This window comes from Hyla sarda, unplaced genomic scaffold (genome assembly GCF_029499605.1).
Source record: "Hyla sarda isolate aHylSar1 unplaced genomic scaffold, aHylSar1.hap1 scaffold_401, whole genome shotgun sequence".
NCBI classification, from domain to species: Eukaryota; Metazoa; Chordata; class Amphibia; order Anura; family Hylidae; genus Hyla; species Hyla sarda.
Window position 1 is genome coordinate 126,104 of NW_026610418.1, and position 19,159 is coordinate 145,262.

The 19,159-nt window shown below is 50.0% G+C and overlaps 10 pseudogenes; all 10 read left to right on the forward strand.

Moving 5' to 3' along the window:
* The first annotated feature begins 149 nt into the window (after window positions 1-149).
* On the forward strand, window positions 150-269 carry LOC130333182 (5S ribosomal RNA; annotated as a pseudogene).
* A 3,881-nt stretch (window positions 270-4,150) lies between these two features.
* LOC130333204 (5S ribosomal RNA) lies at window positions 4,151-4,270 on the forward strand (annotated as a pseudogene).
* Window positions 4,271-8,393: 4,123 nt separating this feature from the next.
* Window positions 8,394-8,513, forward strand: LOC130333200 (5S ribosomal RNA; annotated as a pseudogene).
* An 82-nt stretch (window positions 8,514-8,595) lies between these two features.
* LOC130333175 (5S ribosomal RNA) lies at window positions 8,596-8,715 on the forward strand (annotated as a pseudogene).
* Window positions 8,716-9,580: 865 nt separating this feature from the next.
* On the forward strand, window positions 9,581-9,700 carry LOC130333150 (5S ribosomal RNA; annotated as a pseudogene).
* Window positions 9,701-10,734: 1,034 nt separating this feature from the next.
* Window positions 10,735-10,854, forward strand: LOC130333207 (5S ribosomal RNA; annotated as a pseudogene).
* A 1,865-nt stretch (window positions 10,855-12,719) lies between these two features.
* On the forward strand, window positions 12,720-12,839 carry LOC130333198 (5S ribosomal RNA; annotated as a pseudogene).
* Window positions 12,840-13,318: 479 nt separating this feature from the next.
* Window positions 13,319-13,438, forward strand: LOC130333149 (5S ribosomal RNA; annotated as a pseudogene).
* Window positions 13,439-18,039: 4,601 nt separating this feature from the next.
* Window positions 18,040-18,159, forward strand: LOC130333135 (5S ribosomal RNA; annotated as a pseudogene).
* An 879-nt stretch (window positions 18,160-19,038) lies between these two features.
* LOC130333138 (5S ribosomal RNA) lies at window positions 19,039-19,158 on the forward strand (annotated as a pseudogene).
* Window position 19,159: the final 1 nt, after the last annotated feature.

Consider the following 19,159-nt stretch of genomic DNA (forward strand, 5'->3'; position numbering starts at 1 on the left):
ATCGCAGACTGCTGCCCGGCAAGTACGGGCATGGGAGACTGGCTGGAAATCCAAGGTGCTATTGACATTTTGCTCTGTTGCCGCCTTTCTCTCCGATTCCGAAAAGGATTTATTGATGCTTAAATGCACAGTATAAAAAGCATGAAGCTGTCAATGGCCATCCTAAGCTGAACGCGCCTGCTCTCATCAGATCGCAGACTGCTACCCAGCTTAGGGCCCGGTAAGTACTGGCATGGGAGACTGGCTGGGAATCCCGGGTGCCGTTGACATTTTGCTCTATTGCTGCCTTCCGCTCCGATTCCGAAAAGAATTTATTGATGCTTAAATCCACAGTATACAAGGTGTGAAGCTGTCGACGGCCATCCTAAGCTGAACGCGCCTGCTCTCGTCAGATCGCAGACTGGTACAGATCTTAGGGCTCAGTAAGTACCGGCATGGGAGACTGGCTGGGAATCCCGGCTGCCGTTGACATTTTGCTCTGTTGCCGCCTTCCGTTCCGATTCCGAAAAGGATTTATTGATGCTTAAATGCACAGTATAAAGGGCAAAAAGCTGTCAACGGCCATCCTAAGCTGAACGCGCCTGCTCTCGTCAGATTACAGACTGCTACCCAGCTTAGGGCCCGGTAAGTACCAGCATGGGAGACTGGCTGAGAATACCAGGTGTCGTTGACATTTTGCTCTGTTGCCGCCTTCCGCTCCGATTCCGAAAAGGATTTATTGATGCTTAAATCCACAGCATACAAAGCGTGAACCTGTCAACGGCCATCCTAAGATGAATGCGCCTGTTCTCGTCAGATCGCAGACTGCTACCCAACTTCGGGCCTGGTAAGTAACGTCATGGGAGACTGGCTGGGAATCCCGAGTGCAGTTGACATTTTGCTCTGTTTCTGCTCCGATTCCGAAAATTATTTATTGATGCTTAAATCCACAGTATACAAAGTGTGAAGCTGTCAACGGCCATCTTAAGCTGAACGCGCCTGCTCTTGTCAGATCGCAGACTGCTAACCAGCTTAGGTCCTGGTAAGTACCAGCATGGGAGACTGGCTGGGAATCCCGGGTGCAGTTGACATTTTAATCTGTTGCCGCCTTCCGCTCCGATTTGGAAAAGGATTTATTGATGCTTAAATCCACAATATACAGGGTTTGAAGCTGTCAACGGCAATCCTAAGCCTGAACGTGCCTGCTCTCCTCAGATCGCAGACTGCTGCCCGTCAGTTACCGGCATGGGAGACTGGCTGGCAATCCAAGGTGCCATTGATATTTTGCTCTGTTGCCGCCTTCCTCTCCGATTAATAAAAATATTTATTGATGCTTAAATCCACAATATACAAGGCGTGAAGATGTCAACGGCCATCCTAAGCTGAACGTGCCTGCTCTCGTCAGATCGCAGACTGCTACCCAGCTTAGGGCCCAGTAAGTACCGGCATGGGAGACTGGCTGGGAATCCCAGGTGCAGTTGACATTTTGCTCTGTTGCCGCCTTCCGTTCCGATTCCGAAAAGGATTTATTGATGCTTAAATGCACAGTATAAAAAGCATGAAGCAGTCAATGGCCATCCTAAGCTGAACGCGCCTGCTCTAGTCAGATCGCAGACTGCTACCCAGCTTAGGGCCCGGTAAGTACTGGCATGGGAGACTGGCTGGGAATCCCGGGTGCCGTTGCCATTTTGCTCTATTGCTGCCTTCCGCTCCGATTCTCGAAAATAATTTATTGATGCTTAAATCCACAGTATACAAGGTGTGAAGCTGTCGACGGCCATCCTAAGCTTCACGCGCCTGCTCTTGTCAGATCGCAGACTGGTACAGATCTTAGGGCCCGGTTAGTACCGGCATGGGACACTGGCTGGGAATCCCGGCTGCCGTTGACATTTTGCTCTTTTGCCGCCTTCCGTTTCGATTCCGGAAAGGATTTATTGATGCTTAAATCCACAGTATACAGGGTATGAAGATGTTTACGGCCATCCTAAGCTGAATGCGCCTGTTCTCGTCAGATCGCAGACTGCTACCCAGCTTCGGGCCTGGTAAGTACCAGCATTCGAGACTGGCTGGGAATCCCGGGTGCAGTTGACATTTTGCTCTGTTTCTGTTCCGATTCCGAAAATTATTTATTGATGCTTAAATCCACAGTATACACAGTATACAAAGTGTGAAGCTGTCAACGGCCATCCTAAGCTGAACGCGCCTGCTCACGTCAGATTGCAGACTGCTACCCAGCTTAGGGCCTGGTAAGTACCAGCATGGGAGACTGGCTGGGAATCCCGGGTGCAGTTGACATTTTAATCTGTTGCCGCCTTCCGCTCCGATTCGGAAAAGGATTTATTGATGCTTAAATCCACAATATACAGGGTGTGAAGCGGTCAACGGCCATCCTAAGCCTGAATGTGCCTGCTCTCCTCAGATCGCAGACTGCTGCCCGGCAGATACCGGCATGGGAGACTGGCTGGCAATCCAAGGTGCCATTGACATTTTGCTCTGTTGCCGCCTTCCTCTCCGATTAATAAAAATATTTATTGATGCTTAAATCCACAATATACAAGGCGTAAAGATGTCAACGGCCATCCTAAGCTGAACGCGCCTGCTCTCGTCAGATCGCAGACTGCTACCCAGCTTAGGGCCCAGTAAGTACCGGCATGGGAGGCTGGCTGGGAATCCCGGGTGCAGTTGACATTTTGCTCTGTTGCCGCCTTCCGTTCCGATTCCGAAAAGGATTTATTGATGCTTAAATGCACAGTATAAAAATCATGAAGCTGTCAATGGCCATCCTAAGCTGAACGCGCCTGCTCTCGTCAGATCACAGACTGCTACCCAGCTTAGGGCCCGGTAAGTACTGGCATGGGAGACTGGCTGGGAATCCCGGTTGCCATTGACATTTTGCTCTATTGCTGCCTTCCGCTCCGATTCCGAAAATAATTTATTGATGCTTAAATCCACAGTATACAAGGTGTGAAGCTGACGACGGCCATCCTAAGCTTAACGCGCCTGCTCTCGTCAGATCGCAGACTGGTACAGATCTTAGGGACCGGTAAGTACCGGCATGGGAGACTGGCTGGGAATCCCGGCTATCGTTGACATTTTGCTCTGTTGCCGCCTTCTGTTCCGTTCCGATTCCGAAAAGGATTTATTGATGCTTAAATGCACAGTATACAAAATGTGAAGCTGTCAACGGCCATCCTAAGCTGAACGCGCCTGCTGTCGTCAGATCGCAGACTGATACCCAGCTTAGGGCCTGGTAAGTACCAGCATGGGAGACTGGCTGGGAATCCCGGGTGCAGTTGACATTTTAATCTGTTGTCGCCTTCCGCTCAGATTCGGAAAAGGATTTCTTGATGCTTAAATGCACAGTATAAAGGTCGTGAAGCCGTCAACGGCCATCCTAAGCTGAACGCGCCTGCTCTCGTCAGATCGCAGATTGCTACCCAGCTTAGGGCCCGGTAAGTACCAGCATGGGAGACTGGCTGGGAATCCCAGGTGTTGCTGACATTTTGCTCTGTAGCCGCCTTCCGCTCCGATTCAGAAAAGGATTTATTGATGCTTAAATCCACAGTGGACAGGGTGTGAAGCCGTCTACGGCTATGCTAAGCTGAATGTGCCTGTTCTTGTCAAATCGCAGACTTCTGCCCTGCAAGTACGGGCATGGGAGACTGGCTGGCAATCCAAGGTGCTATTGACATTTTGCTCTGTTGCCGCCTTCCTCTCCGATTCCGAAAAGGATTTATTGATGCTTAAATGCACAGTATAAAGGGCGTGAAGCTGTCAACGGCCATCCTAAGCTGAACGCGCCTGCTCTCGTCAGAGCGCAGACTGCTACCCAGCTTAGGGCCCGGTAAGTACCAGTATGGGAGGCTGGCTGGGAATATCAGGTGTTGTTGACATTTTGCTCTGTAGCTCTGTAGACATTTTGCTCCGATTCCGAAAAGGATTTATTGATGCTTAAATCCACAGTATACAGGGTGTGAAGCCGTCTACGGCTATCCTAAGCTGAATGCGCCTGTTCTTGTCAGATCGCAGACTGCTGCCCGGCAAGTACGGGCATGGGAGACTGGCTGGCAATCCAAGGTGCTATAGAAATTTTGCTCTGTTGCCGCCTTCCTCTCCGATTAAAAAAAATATTTATTGATGCTTAAATCCACAGTATACAAGGCGTGAAGATGTCAACGGCCATCCTAAGCTGAACGCGCCTGCTCTCGTCAGATCGCAGACTTCTACGCAGCTTAGGGCCCGGTAAGTACTGGCATGGGAGACTGGCTGGGAATCCCGGGTGCTGTTGACATTTTGCTCTATTGCTGCCTTCCGCTCCGATTCCGAAAATAATTTATTGATGCTTAAATCCACAGTATACAAGTTGTGAAGCTGTCGACGGCCATCCTAAGCTTAACGCGCCTGCTCTCGTCAGATCGCAGACTGGTACAGATCTTAGGGCCCGGTAAGTACCGGCATGGGACACTGGCTGGGAATCCCGGCTGCCGTTGACATTTTGCTCTGTTGCCGCCTTCCGTTCCGATTCCGAAAAGGATTTATTGATGCTTAAATGCACAGTATAAAGGGCGAGAAGCTGTCAACGGCCATCCTAAGCTGAACGCGCCTGCTCTTGTCAGATCGCAGACTGCTACCCAGCTTAGGGCCTGGTAAGTACCAGCATGGGAGACTGGCTGGGAATCCCAAGTGTCGTTGACATTTTGCTCTGTTGCCGCCTTCCGCTCCGATTCCGAAAAGGATTTATTGATGCTTAAATCCACAGTATACAGGGTGTGAAGATGTCTACGGCCATCCTAAGCTGAATGCGCCTGTTCTCGTCAGATCGCAGACTGCTACCCAGCTTCGGGCCTGGTAAGTACCAGCATGGGAGACTGACTGGGAATCCCGTGTGCAGTTGACAATTTGCTCTGTCTCTGTTCCGATTCCGAAAATTATTTATTGATTCTTAAATCCACAGTATACAAAGTGTGAAGCTGTCAACCGCCATCCTAAGCTGAATGCGCCTGCTCTCATCAGATCGCAGACTGCTACCCAGCTTAGGGCCTGGTAAGTACCAGCATGGGAGACTGGCTGGGAATCCCGGGTGAAATTGACATTTTAATCTGTTGCCGCCTTCCGCTCCGATTCGGAAAATGATTTATTGATGCTTTAATCCACAATATACAGGGTGTGAAGCTGTCAACGGCCATCCTAAGCCTGAACGTGCCTGCTCTCATCAGATCGCAGACCGCTGCCCGGCAGATACCGGCATGGGAGAGTGGCTGGCAATCCAAGGTGCCATTGACATTTTGCTCTGTTGCCGCCTTCCTCTCCGATTAATAAAAATATTTATTGATGCTTAAATCCACAATATACAACGCGTAAAGATGTCAACGGCCATCCTAAGCTGAACGCGCCTGCTCTCGTCAGATCGCAGACTGCTATCCAGCTTAGGGCCCAGTAAGTACCGGCATGGGAGACTGGCTGGGAATCCCGGGTGCAGTTGACATTTTGCTCTGTTGCCGCCTTCTGTTCCGTTCCGATTCCGAAAAGGATTTATTGATGCTTAAATGCACAGTATACAAAGTGTGAAGCTGTCAACGGCCATCCTAAGCTGAACGCGCCTGCTGTCGTCAGATCGCAGACTGATACCCAGTTTAGGGCCTGGTAAGTACCAGCATGGGAGACTGGCTGGGAATCCCGGTTGCAGTTGACTTTTTAATCTGTTGCCGCCTTCCGCTCCGATTCCGAAAAGGATTTATTGATGCTTAAATCCTTAGTATACAGGGTGTGAAGCCGTCTACGGCTATTCTAAGCTGAATGTGCCTGTTCTTGTCAGATCACAGACTGCTGCCCGGCAAGTACAGGCATGGGAGACTGGCTGGCAATCCAAGGTGCTATTGACATTTTGCTATGTTGCCGCCTTCCTCTCTGATTCCGAAAAGGATTTATTGATGCTTAAATGCACAGTATAAAGGGCAAGAAGCTGTCAACGGCCATCCTAAGCTGAACGCGCCTGCTCTGGTCAGATCGCAGACTGCTACCCAGCTTAGGGCCCGGTAAGTACCAGCATGGGAGACTGGCTGGGAATATCAGGTGTTGTTGACATTTTGCTCTGTAGCTCTGTAGACACTTTGCTCCGATTCCGAAAAGGATTTATTGATGCTTAAATCCACAGTATCCACAGTATCCACAGTATCCACAGTATCCACAGTATCCACAGTATCCACAGTATACAGGGTGTGAAGCCGTCTACGGCTATCCTAAGCTGAATGCGCCTGTTCTTGTCAGATCGCAGACTGCTGCCCGGCAAGTACGGGCATGGGAGACTGGCTGGCAATCCAAGGTGCTATTGACATTTTGCTCTGTTGCCGCCTTCCTCTCCGATTAAAAAAAATATTTATTGATGCTTAAATCCACAGTATACAAGGCGTGAAGATGTCAACGGCCATCCTAAGATGAACACGCCTGCTCTCGTCAGATCGCAGACTGCTACGCAGCTTAGGGCCCAGTAAGTACCAGCATGGGAGACTGGTTGGGAATCTCAGGTGTTGTTGACATTTTGCTCTGTAGCTCTGTAGACATTTTGCTCCAATTCCGAAAAGGATTTATTGATGTTTGAAATCACAGTATACAGGGTGTGAAGCCGTCTACGGCTATCCTAAGCTGAATGTGCCTGTTCTTGTCAGATCGCAGACTGCTGCCCGGCAAGTACGGGCATGGGAGACTGGCTGGCAATCCAAGGTGCTATTGACATTTTGCTCTGTTGCCGCCTTCCTCTCCGATTAAAAAAATATTTATTGATGCTTAAATCCACAGTATACAAGGTGTGAAGATGTCAATGGCCATCCTAAGCTGAACGCGCCTGCTCTCGTCAGATCGCAGACTGCTACGCAGCTTAGGGCCCAGTAAGTACCGGCATGGGAGACTGGCTGGGAATCCCGGGTGCAGTTGACATTTTGCTCTGTTGCCGCCTTCCGTTCCGATTCCGAAAAGGATTTATTGATGCTTAAATGCACAGTATAAAAAGCATGAAGCTGTCAATGGCCATCCTAAGCTGAACGCGCCTGCTCTCGTCAGATCGCAGACTGGTACTGATCTTAGGGCCCGGTAAGTACCGGCATGGGACACTGGCTGGGAATCCTGGCTGCCGTTGACATTTTGCTCTGTTGCCGCCTTCCGTTCCGATTCCGAAAAGGATTTATTGATGCTTAAATGCACAGTATAAAGGGCGAAAAGCTGTCAACGTCCATCCTAAGCTGAACGCGCCTGCTCTTGTAAGATCGCAGACTGCTACCCAACTTCGGGCTTGGTAAGTACCAGCATGGGAGACTGGCTGGGAATACCGGGTGCAGTTGACATTTTGCTCTGTTTCTGCACCGATTCCGAAAATTATTTATTGATGCTTAAATGCACAGTATACAAAGTGAGAAGCTGTCAACGGCCATCCTAAGCTGAACGCGCCTGCTCTCGTCAGATCGCAGACTGCTACCCAGCTTAGGGCCTGGTAAGTACCAGCATGGGAGACTGGCTGGAATCCCGGGTGCAGTTGACATTTTAATCTGTTGCCGCCTTCCGCTCCGATTCGGAAAAGGATTTATTGATGCTTAAATCCACAATATACAGGGTGTGAAGCTGTCAACGGCCATCCTAAGCTGAACGTGTCTGCTTTCCTCAGATCGCAGACTGCTGCCCGGCAGATACCGGCATGGGAGACTGGCTGGCAATCCAAGGTGCCATTGACATTTTGCTATGTTGCCGCCTTCCTCTCCGATTAATAAAAATATTTATTGATGCTTAAATCCACAATATACAAGGCGTGAACATGTGAACGGCCATCCTAAGCTGAACGCGCCTGCTCTCGTCAGCTCGCAGACCGCCACCCAGCCTAGGGCCCAGGAAGAACCGGCATGGGAGACTGGCTGGGAATCCCGGGTGCAGTTGACATTTTGCTCTGTTGCCGCCTTCCGTTCCGATTCCGAAAAGGATTTATTGATGCTTAAATCCACAGTATAAAAATCATGAAGCTGTCAATGGCCATCCTAAGCTGAACGTGCCTGCTCTCGTCAGATCGCAGACTGCTACACAGCTTAGGGCCCGGTAAGTATTGGCATGGGACACTGGCTGGGAATCCTGGTTGCCGTTGACATTTTGCTCTATTGCTGCCTTCCGCTCCGATTCCGAAAATAATTTATTGATGCTTAAATCCTCAGTATACAAGGTGTGAAGCTGTCGACGGCCATCCTAAGCTTAACGCGCCTGATCTCGTCAGATCGCAGACTGGTACAGATCTTAGGGACCGGTAAGTACCGGCATGGGAGACTGGCTGGGAATCCCGGCTATCGTTGACATTTTGCTCTGTTGCCGCCTTCTGTTCCGTTCCGATTCCGAAAATTATTTATTGATGCTTAAATCCACAGTATACAAAGTGTGAAGCTGTCAACGGCCATCCTAAGCTGAACGCGCCTGCTCTCGTCAGATCGCAGACTGCCAACCAGCTTAGGGCCTGGTAAGTACCAGCATGGGAGACTGGCTGGGAATCCCGGGTGCAGTTGACATTTTAATCTGTTGTCGCCTTCCGCTCAGATTCGGAAAAGGATTTATTGATGCTTAAATGCACAGTATAAAGGTCGTGAAGCCGTCAACGGCCAGCCTAAGCTGAACGCGCCTGCTCTCGTCAGATCGCAGACTGCTACCCAGCTTAGGGCCCGGTAAGTACCAGCATGGGAGACTGGCTGGGAATCCCAGGTGTTGTTGACATTTTGCTCTGTAGCCGCCTTCCGCTCCGATTCCGAAAAGGATTTATTGATGCTTAAATCCACAGTAGACAGGGTGTGAAGCCGTCTACGGCTATGCTAAGCTGAATGTGCCTGTTCTTGTGAGATCGCAGACTTCTGCCCTGCAAGTACGGGCATGGGAGACTGGCTGGCAATCCAAGGTGCTATTGACATTTTGCTCTGTTGCCGCCTTCCTCTCCGATTCCGAAAAGGATTTATTGATGCTTAAATGCACAGTATAAAGGGCGTGAAGCTGTCAACGGCCATCCTAAGCTGAACGCGCCTGCTCTCATCAGAGCGCAGACTGCTGCCCAGCTTAGGGCCCGGTAAGTACCAGCATGGGAGACTGGCTGGGAATCCCAGGTGTTGTTGACATTTTGCTCTGTAGCCACCTTCCGCTCCGATTCCGAAAAGGATTTATTGATGCTTAAATCCACAGTATACAGTGTGTGAAGCCGTCTACGGCTATCCTAAGCTGAATGTGCCTGTTCTTGTCAGATCGCAGACTGCTGGCGGCAAGTACGGGCATGGGAGACTGGCTGGCAATCCAAGGTGCTATTGACATTTTGCTCTGTTGCCGCCTTCCTCTCCGATTAAAAAAAATATTTATTGATGCTTAAATCCACAGTATACAAGGCGTGAAGATGTCAACGGCCATCCTAAGCTGAACGCGCCTGCTCTTGTCAGATCGCAGATTGCTACGCAGCTTAGGGTCCAGTAAGTACCGGCATGGGAGACTGGCTGGGAATCCCGGGTGCAGTTGACGTTTTGCTCTGTTGCCGCCTTCCGTTCCGATTCCGAAAAGGATTTATTGATGCTTAAATGCACAGTATAAAAAGCATGAAGCTGTCAATGGCCATCCTAAGCTGAACGCGCCTGCTCTCGTCAGATCGCAGACTGCTACCCAGCTTAGGGCCCGGTAAGTATTGGCATGGGAGACTGGCTGGGAATCCCGGGTGCCGTTGACATTTTGCTCTATTGCTGCCTTCAGCTCCGATTCCGAAAATAATTTATTGATGCTTAAATCCACAGTATACAAGGTGTGAAGCTGTCGACGGCCATCCTAAGCTTAACGCGCCTGCTCTCGTCAGATCGCAGACTGGTACAGATCTTAGGGCCTGGTAAATACCGGCATGGGACACTGGCTGGGAATCCCGGCTGCCGTTGACATTTTGCTCTGTTGCCGCCTTCCGTTCCGATTCCGAAAAGGATTTATTGATGCTTAAATGCACAGTATAAAGGGCAAGCAGCTGTCAACGGCCATCCTAAGCTGAACGCACCTGCTCTCGTCAGATCGTAGACTGATACCCAGCTTAGGGCCCGGTAAGTACCAGCATGGGAGACTGGCTTGGAATCCCAAGTGTCATTGACATTTTGCTCTATTGCTACCTTCCGCTCCGATTCCGAAAAGGATTTATTAATGCTTAAATCCACAGTATACAGGGTGTGAAGAGGTCTACGGCCATCCAAAGCTGAATGCGCCTGTTCTCTTCAGATCGCAGACTGCTACCCAGCTTCGGGCCTGGTAAGTACCAGCATGAGAGACTGGCTGGGAATCCCGGGTGCAGTTGACATTTTGCTCTGTTTCTGTTCAGTTTCCGAAAATTATTTATTGATGCTTAAATCCACAGTATACAAAGTGTGAAGCTGTCAACGGCCATCCTAAGCTGAACGCGCCTGCTTTCGTCAAATCGCAGACTGCTACCCAGCTTAGGGCCTGGTAAGTACCAGCATGGGAGACTTGCCGTGAATCCCGGGTGCAGTTGACATTTTAATCTGTTGCCGCCTTCCGCTCCGATTCCGAAAAGGATTTATTGATGCTTAAATCCACAGTATACAGAGTGTGAAGCCGTCTATGGCTATCCTAAGCTGAATGTGCCTGTTCTTGTCAGATCGCAGACTGCTGCCCGGCTATTGACATTTTGCTCTGTTGCCGCCTTCCTCTCTGATTCCGAAAAGGATTTATTGATGCTTAAATGCACAGTATAAAAAGCATGAAGCTGTCAATGGCCATCCTAAGCTGAACGCGCCTGCTCTCATCAGATCACAGACTGCTACCCAGCTTAGGGCCCGGTAAGTACTGGCGTGGGAGACTGCCTGGGAATCCCGGGTGCCGTTGACATTTTGCTCTATTGCTGCCTTCCGCTCCGATTCCGAAAATATTTTATTGATGCTTAAATCCACAGTATACAAGGTGTGAAGCTGTCGACGGCCATCCTAAGCTTAACGCGCCTGCTCTCGTCAGCTCGCAGACTGGTACAGATCTTAGGGCCCGGTAAGTACCGGCATGGGAGACTGGCTGGGAATCCCGGCTGCCGTTGACATTTTGCTATTTTGCCGCCTTCCGTTCCGATTCCGAAAAGGATTTATTGATGCTTAAATGCACAGTATAAAGGGCGAAAAGCTATCAACGGCCACCCTAAGCTGAACGCGCCTGCTCTCGTCAGATCGCAGACTGCTACCCAGTTTACGGCCCGGTAAGTACCAGCATGGGAGACTGGCTGGGAATCCCAGGTGTCGTTGACATTTTGCTCTGTTGCCGCCTTACGCTCCGATTCCGAAAATGATTTATTGATGCTTAAATCCACAGTATATAGGGTGTGAAGATGTCTACGGCCATACTGAGCTGAATGCGCCTGTTCTTGTCAGATCGCATACTGCTACCCAGCTTCGGGCCCAGTAGGTACCAGCATGGGAAACTGGCTGGGAATCCCAAGTGCAGTTGACATTTTGCTCTGTTTCTGCTCCGATTTCGAAAATTATTTATTGATGCTTAAATCCACAGTATACAAAGTGTGAAGCTGTCAACGGCCATCCTAAGCTTAACACCCCTGCTCTCGTCAGATCGCAGACTGCTACCCAGCTTAGGGCCTGGTAAGTACCAGCTTGGGAGACTGGCTGGGAATCCCGGCTGCAGTTGACATTTTGCTCTGTTTCTGCTCCGATTCCGAAAATTATTTATTGATGCTTAAATCCACAGTATACAAAGTGTGAAGCTGTCAACGGCCATTCTAAGCTGAACGCGCCTGCTCTCGTCAGATCGCAGACTGCTACCCAGCTTAGGGCCTGGTAAGTACCAGCATGGGAGACAGGCTGGGAATCCCGGGTGCAGTTGACATTTTAATCTGTTGTCGCCTTCCGCTCCGATTCGGAAAAGGATTTATTGATGCTTAAATCCACAATATACAGCGTGTGAAGCTGTCAATGGCCATCCTAAGCCTGAACGTGCCTGCTCTCCTCAGATCGCAGACTGCTGCCCGGCAGATACAGGCATGGGAGACTGGCTGGCAATCCAAGGTGCAATTGACATTTTGCTCTGTTGCCGCCTTCCTCTCCGATTAATAAAAATATTTATTGATGCTTAAATCCACAATATACAAGGCGTGAAGATGTCAATGGCCATCCTAAGCTGAACGCGCCTGCTCTCGTCAGATCGCAGACTGCTACCAAGCTTAGGGCCCAGTAAGTACCGGCATGGGAGACTGGCTGGGAATCCCGGGTGCAGTTGACATTTTGCTCTGTTGCCGCCTTCCGTTCCGATTCCGAAAAGAATTTATTGTTGCTTAAATGCACAGTATAAAAAGCATGAAGCTGTCAACGGCCATCCTAAGCTGAACGCGCCTGCTCTCGTCAGATCACAGACTGCTACCCAGCTTAGGGCCCAGTAAGTACTGGCATGGGAGGCTGGCTGGGAATCCTGGTTGCCGTTGACATTTTGCTCTATTGCTCCGATTCCGAAAAGAATTTATTGATGCTTAAATCCACAGTATACAAGGTGTGAAGCTGTCGACGGCCATCCTAAGCTTAAAGCGCCTGCTCTCGTCAGATCGCAGACTGGTACAGATCTTAGGGCCCGGTAAGTACCGACATGGGACACTGGCTGGGAATCCCGGCTGCCGTTGACATTTTGCTCTGTTGCCGCCTTCCGTTCCGATTCCGAAAAGGATTTATTGATGCTTAAATGCACAGTATAAACCGCAAGAAGCTGTCAACGGCCATCCTAAGCTGAACGCGCCTGCTCTCGTCAGATCGCAGACTGTTACCCAGCTTAGGGCCTGGTAAGTACCAGCATGGGAGACCTGCTGGGAATCTCGGGTGCAGTTGACATTTTAATCTGTTGCCGCCTTCCGCTCCGATTCGGAAAAGGATTCATTGATGCTTAAATGCACAGTATAAAGGGCATGAAGCTGTCAACAGCCATTCTAAGCTGAACGCGCCTGCTCTAGTCAGATCGCAGACTGCTACCCAGCTTAGGGCCCCATAAGTACCAGTATGGGAGACTGGCTGGGAATCTTAGGTGTTGTTGACATTTTGCTCTGTAGCTCTGTAGACATTTTGCTCCGATTCCGAAAAGGACTTATTGATGCTTAAATCCACAGTATACAGGGTGTGAAGCCGTCTACGGCTATCCTAAGCTGAATGCGCCTGTTCTTGTCAGATCGCAGACTGCTGCCCGGCAAGTACGGGCATTGGAGACTGGCTGGCAATCCAAGGTGCTATTGACATTTTGCTCTGTTGCCGCCTTCCTCTCCGATTAAAAAAATATTTATTGATGCTTAAATCCACAATATACAAAGCGTGAAGATGTCAACGGCCATCCTAAGCTGAACGCGCCTGCTCTCGTCAGATCGCAGACTGCTACCCAGCTTAGGGCCCGGTAAGTACTGGCATGGGAGACTGGCTGGGAATCCCGGGTGCCGTTGACATTTTGCTCTATTGCTGCCTTCCGCTCCGATTCCGAAAAGAATTTATTGATGCTTAAATCCACAGTATACAAGGTGTGAAGCTGTCGACGGCCATCCTAAGCTTAACGCGCCTGCTCTCGTCAGATCGCAGACTGGTACAGATCTTAGGGCCCGGTAAGTACCGGCATGGGACACTGGCTGGGAATGCCCGGCTGACGTTGACATTTTGCTCTGTTGCCGCCTTCCGTTCCGATTCCGAAAAGGATTTATTGATGCTTAAATGCACAGTATAAAGGGCAAGAAGCTGTCAACGGCCATCCTATGCTGAACGTGCCTGCTCTCGTCAGATCGCAGACTGCTACCCAGCTTAGAGCCCGGTAAGTAAAAGCATGGGAGACCGGCTGGGAATCCCAGGTGTCGTTGACATTTTGCTCTGTTGCCGCTTTCCGTTCCGATCCGAGAAGGATTTATTGATGCTTAAATCCACAGTATACAGGGTGTGAAGATGTCTACGGCCATCCTAAGCTGAATGCGCCTGTTCTCGTCAGATCGCAGACTGCTACCCAGCTTCGGGCCTGTTAAGTACCAGCATGGGAGACTGGCTGGGAATCCCGAGTACAGTTGACATTTTGCTCTGTTTCTGCTCCGATTTCGATAATTATTTATTGATGCTTAAATCCACAGTATACAAAGTGTGAAGCTGTCAACGGCCATCCTAAGCTGAACGCGCCTGCTCTCGTCAGATCGCAGACTGCTACCCAGCTTAGGGCCTGGTAAGTACCAGCATGGGAGACTGGCCGTGAATCCCGGGTGCAGTTGACATTTTAATCTGTTGCCGCCTTCCGCTCCGATTCGGAAAAGGATTTATTGATGCTTAAATCCACAATATACAGGGTGTGAAGCTGTCAACGGCCATCCTAAGCCTGAACTTGCCTGCTCTCCTCAGATCGCAGACTGCTGCCCGGCAGATACCGGCATGGGAGACTGGCTGGCAATCCAAGGTGCCCTTGACATTTTGCTCTGTTGCCGCCTTCTTCTCCGATTAATAAAAATATTTATTGATGCTTAAATCCACAATATACAAGGCATAAAGATGTCAACAGCCATCCTAAGCTGAACGCGCCTGCTCTCGTCAGATCGCAGACTGCTACCCAGCTTAGGGCCCAGTAAGTACCGACATGGGAGACTGGCTGGGAATCCCGGGTGCAGTTGACATTTTGCTCTGTTGCCGCCTTCCGCTCCGATTCGGAAAATGATTTATTGATGCTTAAATGCACAAAATAAAGGGTGTGAAGCTGTCAACTGCCATCCTAAGCTGAACGTGCCTGCTCTCGTCAGATCGCAGACTGCTACCCAGCTTAGGGCCTGGTAAGTACCAGCATGGGAGACTGGCCGTGAATCCCAGGTGCAATTGACATTTTAATCTGTTGCCGCCTTCCGCTCCGATTCGGAAAAGGATTTATTGATGCTTAAATCCACAATATACAGGGTGTGAAGCTGTCAACGGCCATCCTAAGCCTGAACTTGCCTGCTCTCCTCAGATCGCAGACTGCTGCCTGGCAGATACCGGCATGGGAGACTGGCTGGCAATCCAAGGTGCCATTGACATTTTGCTCTGTTGCCGCCTTCTTCTCCGATTAATAAAAATATTTATTGATGCTTAAATCCACAATATACAAGGCATAAAGATGTCAACAGCCATCCTAAGCTGAACGTGCCTGCTCTCGTCAGATCGCAGACTGCTACCCAGCTTAGGGCCCAGTAAGTACCGACATGGGAGACTGGCTGGGAATCCCGGGTGCAGTTGACATTTTGCTCTGTTGCCGCCTTCCGCTCCGATTCGGAAAATGATTTATTGATGCTTAAATGCACAGTATAAAGGGTGTGAAGCTGTCAACTGCCATCCTAAGCTGAACGCGCCTGCTCTCGTCAGATCGCAGACTGCTATCTAACTTAGGGCCTGGTAAGTACCAGCATGGCAGATTGGCTGGGAATCCCAGGTGTTGTTGACATTTTGCTCTGTAGCCGCCTTCCGCTCCGATTCCGAAAAGGATTTATTGATGCTTAAATCCACAGTATACAGGGTGTGAAGCCGTCTATGGCTATCCTAAGCTGAATGTGCCTGTTCTTGTCAGATCGCAGACTGCTGCCCGGCTATTGACATTTTGCTCTGTTGCAGCCTTCCTCTCTGATTCCGAAAAGGATTTATTGATGCTTAAATGCACAGTATAAAAAGCATGAAGCTGTCAATGGCCATCCTAAGCTGAACGCGCCTGCTCTCGTCAGATCACAGACTGCTACCCAGCTTAGGGCCCGGTAAGTACTGGCGTGGGAGACTGCCTGGGAATCCCGAGTGCCGTTGACATTTTGCTCTATTGCTGCCTTCCGCTCCGATTCCGAAAATAATTTATTGATGCTTAAATCCACAGTATACAAGGTGTGAAGCTGTCGACGGCCATCCTAAGCTTAACGCGCCTGCTCTCGTCAGATCGCAGACTGGTACAGATCTTAGGGCCCGGTAAGTACCGGCATGGGAGACTGGCTGGGAATCCCGGCTGCCGTTGACATTTTGCTATTTTCCGCCTTCCGTTCCGATTCCGAAAAGGATTTATTGATGCTTAAATGCACAGTATAAAGGGCGAAAATCTGTCAACGGCCATCCTAAGCTGAACGCGCCTGCTCTTGTCAGATCGCAGACTGCTACCCAGTTTACGGCCCGGTAAGTACCAGCATGGGAGACTGGCTGGGAATCCCAGGTGTCGTTGACATTTTGCTCTGTTGCCGCCTTACGCTCCGATTCCGAAAAGGATTTATTGATGCTTAAATCCACAGTATATAGGGTGTGAAGATGTCTACGGCCATCCTGAGCTGAATGTGCCTGTTCTTGTCAGATCGCAGACTGCTACCCAGCTTCGGGCCCAGTAGGTACCAGCATGGGAAACTGGCTGGGAATCCCAAGTGCAGTTGACATTTTGCTCTGTTTCTGCTCCGATTCCGAAAATTATTTATTGATGCTTAAGTCCACAGTATACAAAGTGTGAAGCTGTCAACGGCCATCCTAAGCTGAACGCGCCTGCTCTCGTCAGATCGCAGACTGCTACCCAGCTGAGGGCCTGGTAAGTACCAGCATGGGAGACTGGCTGGGAATCCCGGGTGCAGTTGACATTTTAATCTGTTTCTGCTCCGATTCCGAAAATTATTTATTGATGCTCAAATCCACAGTATACAAAGCGTGAAACTGTCAACGGCCATCCTAAGCTGAACGCGCCTGCTCTCGTCAGATCGCAGACTGCTGCCCGGCAGATACAGGCATGGGAGACTGGCTGGCAATCAAAGGTGCCATTGACATTTTGCTCTGTTGCCGCCTTCTTCTCCGAATAATAAAAATATTTATTGATGCTTAAATCCACAATATACAAGGCGTGAAGATGTCAACGGCCATCCTAAGCTGAACGCGACTGCTCTCGTCAGATTGCAGACTGCTACCCAACTTAGGGCCCGGTAAGTACTGGCATGGGAGACTGGCTGGGAATCCCGGGTGCGTTGACATTTTGGTCTATTGCTGCCTTCCGCTCCGATTCCGAAAATAATTTATTGATGCTTAAATCCACAGTATACAAGGTGTGAAGCTGTCGACGGCCATCCCAAGCTTAACGCGCCTGCTCTCGTCAGATCGCAGACTGGTACAGATCTTAGGGCCTGGTAAGTACCGGCATGGGACAATGGCTGGGAATCCCGGCTGCCGTTGACATTTTGCTCTGTTGCCGCTTCCGTTCCAATTCCGAAAAGGATTTATTGATGCTTAAATGCACAGTATAAAGAGCGAGAAGCTGTCAACGGCCGTCCTAAGCTGAACGCGCCTGCTCTCGTCAGATCGCAGACTGCTACTCAGCTTAGGGCCCGGTAAGTACTAGCATGGGAGACTGGCTGGGAATCCCAGGTGTTGTTAACATTTTGCTCTGTTGCCGCCTTCCGCTCCGATTCCAAAAAGGATTTATTAATGCTTAAATCCACAGTATACAGGGTGTGAAGTTGTCTACGGCCATCCGAAGCTGAATGCGCCTGTTCTCGTCAGATCGCAGACTGCTACCCAGCTTCGGGCCTGGTAAGTACCAGCATGGGAGACTGGCTGGGAATCCCGGGTGCAGTTGACAATTTAATCTGTTGCCGCCTTCCGCTCCGATTCAGAAAAGGATTTATTGATGCTTAAATCCACAATATACAGGGTGTGAAGCTGTCAACGGCCATCCTAAGCCTGAACGTGCCTGCTCTCCTCAGATCGCAGACTGCTGCCTGGCAGTTACCGGCATGGGAGACTGGCTGGCAATCCAAGGTGCCATTGACATTTTGCTCTGTTGCCGCCTTCCTCTCCGATTAATAAAAATATTTATTGATGCTTAAATCCACAATATACAAGGCGGGAAGATGTCAACGGCCATCCTAAGCTGAACGCGCCTGCTCTAGTCAGATCGCAGACTGCTACCCAGCTTAGGGCCCAGTAAGTACCAGCATGGGAGACTGGCTGGGAATCCCGGTTGCAGTTGACATTTTGCTCGGTTTCTGCTCCGATTCCGAAGATTATTTATTGATGCTTAAATCCACAGTATACAAAGCGTGAAACTGTCAACGGCCATCCTAAGCTGAACGCGCCTGCTCTCGTCAGATCGCAGACTGCTACCCAGCTTAGGGCCTGGTAAGTACCAGCATGGGAGACTGGCTGGGAATCCCGGGTGCAGTTGACATTTTAATCTGTTGCCGCCTTCCGCTCCGATTCGGAAAAGGATTTATTGATGCTTAAATCCACAATATACAGGGTGTGAAGCTGTCAACGGCCATCCTAAGCCTGAACGTGCCTGCTCTCCTCAGATCGCAGACTGCTGCCCGGCAGTTACCGGCATGGGAGACTGGCTGGCAATCCAAGGTGCCATTGACATTTTGCTCTGTTGCCGCCTTCCTCTCCGATTAATAAAAATATTTATTGATGCTTAAATCCACAATATACAAGGCGTAAAGATGTCAACGGCCATCCTAAGCTGAACGCGCCTGCTCTTGTCAGATCGCAGACTGCTACCCAGCTTAGGGCCCAGTAAGTACCAGCATGGGAGACTGGCTGGGAATCCCGGGTGCAGTTGACATTTTGCTCTGTTGCCGCCTTCAGTTCCGATTCCGAAAAGGATTTATTGATGCTTAAATGCATAGTATAAAAAGCATGAAGCTATCAATGGCCATCCTAAGCTGAACGTGCCTGCTCTCGTCAGTTTGCAGACTGCTACCCAGCTTAGGGCCCGGTAAGTACTGGCATGGGAGACTGGCTGGGAATCCCGGTTGCCGTTGACATTTTGCTCTATTGCTGCCTTCCGCTCCGATTCCGAAAATAATTTATTGATGCTTAAATCCACAGTATACAAGGTGTGAAGCTGTCGACGGCCATCCTAAGGTTAACGCGCCTGCTCTCGTCAGATCGCAGACTGGTACAGATCTTAGGGCCCGGTAAGTACCGGCATGGGACACTGGCTGGGAATCCCGGCTGCTGTTGACATTTTGCTCTGTTGCCGCCTTCCGTTCCAATTCCGAAAAGGATTTATTGATGCTTAAATGCACAGTATACAAAGTGTGAAGCTGTCAACGGCCATCCTAAGCTGAACGCGCCTGCTCTCGTCAGATCGCAGACTGCTACCCAGCTTAGGGCCTGGTAAGTACCAGCATGGGAGACTGGCTGGGAATCCCGGGTGCAGTTGACAT